This window comes from Poecilia latipinna, unplaced genomic scaffold (genome assembly GCF_001443285.1).
Source record: "Poecilia latipinna isolate Pla-1442-1.1 unplaced genomic scaffold, P_latipinna-1.0 Scaffold379, whole genome shotgun sequence".
Taxonomy (NCBI): domain Eukaryota; kingdom Metazoa; phylum Chordata; class Actinopteri; order Cyprinodontiformes; family Poeciliidae; genus Poecilia; species Poecilia latipinna.
Window position 1 is genome coordinate 15328 of NW_015112995.1, and position 3481 is coordinate 18808.

General features: G+C 36.2%; 1 non-coding gene across 1 annotated transcript; it reads right to left on the bottom strand.

Annotated features, from left to right (window-relative positions):
- Positions 1 to 2435: 2435 nt before the first annotated feature.
- On the bottom strand, positions 2436 to 2507 carry trnaq-cug (transfer RNA glutamine (anticodon CUG)). The gene has a single exon. It is a non-coding gene; the product is annotated as a tRNA-Gln (tRNA).
- Positions 2508 to 3481: the final 974 nt, after the last annotated feature.

A 3481-nucleotide genomic window follows, 5' to 3' on the forward strand; every position in this document is an offset into this window, starting at 1 on the left:
AAAAAAAATGTCTTTGGAACTTTGGTTTTGGGGATTCTTCTCTGCTGCTTTATTTTTTTTGTCCACTAGATGGAGGCTGGAGACCCAAATTACCTGGAGGATTGGCCTTACTCCTGGACCTTTACACCCCTGTAACATCAGTTTTTGGTATGAGAGGATCAGTCTACCAGCACTTCAAGCCAGTCTGAGCTTTTCTGAGGTGACGTAGCAAATCTTGAAGTTTTGCAGGTTGTCCTGTGAAATTCCTCTGTGGTGCCCTTTTCCATTCCCTTCGTGTAACCTCAGCACCTCGGCTTCTTATCGAGTAAGCTACCCAGTTTTATCATCAGATTTCCAGTACGACGTACATATGTCGTCTTTCCTTTCATCTCTCCCTAGTTTCCTGGCAAGCCTGGTTTGCAGACCAGTATTGAAGAACCCCTCTTTCATTTGTTTTCCCATTTTAACTTGTTCAGTAATTCACCTTTTTGTGGTTTCAACGTTAACCTTCTTTCTTTCTTTGTCAGTTTTATGACAAGCCACATACGATAAAATCCACACCTGATTATAAGTTTGCTTTAAGTGTATTTTTTTTTCTTTAATTATTCTTTATATTTTCTTCCACCTTACAATTTTTATATGTAGTGCACAAATATTAACAATGCAAGGTTGAAATTGAATTATGTGTTATTGTTTTCTTTCTTTCAGGTACCTTGGTGTTTGGCTCCCCTCTCTGGTCGACAAAATGCGTGGAAAAGGGCTGAGGATCCTGAAGTACTGCTGATGGCCTCATTTTACTGAACCACCTTTGTCATGGCGGAGGGGGGCTTTTTGGGTTTATTTCATTGTATGTGCTAGTTGTCAGGTGGCAGCCATTTTTATTTCCCCTATTCTCTCCACATGGTTTAGCTAAACCAGTATTGAAATCTCCTTATCTCTCATTTCAGTTAGGTCAGTTTTTTCTCAGTTATATCTTGAGTATAGTAATTTCTGTTGACCTTTTTTATTGGCATGCCTGTTTAATTATTATGTTAACCTTTCTTCATGTTTTTTTTTATTATTTTGTAAATAAAACCCCCCACTTTTTTGAATTCAAAACCTGTCTTCTGCACTTTTTTACTCTCTGGTCTCCAACAGTTAGTAAGAGATCTATCCTCCAAGTTTGAAATATTTCTAAACATTAGTTTCTGACATAACTGTAAATGTAAGAATCCTTACATCAGTGTTGTAACATTTTCTTTTTATTGTGGTTAATTTTAGAGCAGTTCAAAAATCTCAGTTGTGCAAAGAAATATTTGAGAAAGAATCTGCGTTAAAATCATAGAAAAGGCAACTGTTTCAATGTAGCATTCCAAAAGTCTTTATCCAATTAAACCTTTCTCCTGGAAATCATTAGTAAAAATATTATTTGATGTGGGATTTATGGTTTTAGCACTGTCAAAGACACTGAAATCCAATAGTGCTGATGCAGAGCATAAAATAGAAAATGGCCACAGGATATCTGCATTTTTGCATAGCTGTCAATCTTTTTAATATTCATCTTCAGAAGAATTTTAGAAACATGTAATAAGTTTGAATTATGTCACAGAAAACCTGCATCCATGGAACAATAAAATTACTAGCATTAAAACAACTCCATCTGCAATGAGGTAACAGAATGAATGTCACAATTGTTCTACAATTTTGATAAAATATTTGTATAGGTACTATGACATACATTTTAGGGAATTGTTNTGCACTCAGATGCCTGGATTCTGAGAACAGACCATGACACCACAGAACCCTTGTTGACCTTTAGTAAACACCTGTGATGAATAGAACATACTAAATCTGTTTCTGTCTGGCTTCAAACCAGAGACCTTTTGCATGTGAAGCAAACGTGATAACCACTACACTACAGAAACTGAACTTCTATTCTTTGTTTCAGCTTGAGGTTCCAAATTTGAAGATGTCAGATGCAACACATCAAGTTTCTAGTGAGGCTTGCACTCAGATGCCTGGATTCAGAGTACAGACCATGACACCACAGAACCCTTGTTGACCTTTAGTAAACACCTGTGATGAATAAAACATGTAAAATCTGTTTCTGTCTGGTTTCGAACCAGAGACCTTTTGTGTGTGAAGCAAACATGAGAACCACTACACTACAGAAACTGAACTTCTCTGCTCTGTTTCAGTTTGAGGTTCCAAAGTTGATGATGTGAGATGCAATGCATGAAAATTTCAACTGAGGCTTGCACTCAGATGCCTGGATTCAGAGTACAGACCATGACACCACAGAACCCATGATGACCTTTAGTGAACACCTGTGATGAACAGAACATGCAAAATTTATTTTTGTCTGGTTTCGAACCAAAGACCTTTTGCATGTACAGCAAACATGAGAACCACTAAACAGTCCATAAACTAAGCCTGAGATCAAAAAAATTATGGAAGATGTCAGGATCAGAGAGAAGTGGATCTACTGAGACTTGAACTCTGATCACTGGATTCAGAGTCCAGAGTGCTAACCATTACACCATAGAACCACCTGGTGGTGGTTTAAGTAAAGTAGCTTGGATTTCAAAGATGCCTACAATGTAGTCAATTGGCAATTGAACCATCATGAAAGAGGAAGGCTCTTGTTGTCTCACTGCACCCTAAGAGATGCATAACCTCCAAAAACTGTTTGTCTGGTTTCGAACCAGAGACCTTTTACTTTTTACAATTTGTTGATGATTCATATTTCTAAATAATAGTTTTTTTTTTACTTTCTATTCTAATATTATTTCTTTCATGTTTTTCAAGTTGCATTGGTGCTTTTAGTTAACACTTCCAAATGAATGTAATTATTTTATTCATGATGATTCAGCCTGAACACCTGACATCGTAACTGAATGGGATGTTTTTAATGAAATCCCTGCTCGGCTCATGGCGGTTGCAATGACAACAGCTGTGCTTCACCCCTGGTAAAAGGGTTATTTTACCTTGCGCCTGTATTTTAACATTACATGCGCCTTTGCCTTGGCGTTTTTACAAATTTCAGGAGTCATCACATACAAATGTAATTTCTGAATGTTCAATTAACGACAAACTTGGACTAATTACTCGTTCGTCTGTTAATGTATGTCATTCACAACAAAGATCAAATACGGTAAATGTGTTTCATTACAGACAAATGGATTCAACGGAGATAATTATGTGAAATTAAATCAATTGTTTGGTGTTCTCTGGCATCTCTTTGAGCTCAGAGTCTGAGAGGCTTTTCCTCCATAAAACTATGTTTTTGTTTTTTCTCGCATCTTTGCGTTCGTCCTTTTACTATAAATCTATGAACTGGTCAGTGAAAAGATGCAGCGCTCTAGAGCATCTTTATTATCGTAAAACAACTTTCTATTTTAATGTGAAGAACAGAAATAATAAATATTTAGTATGATGTTCATATTGCGCATGTCTAACAGGTGATCTTTTCTTTATATTTTTGGGAAAATCTTTATTTTTATTTCAATAATTATATTTAAGT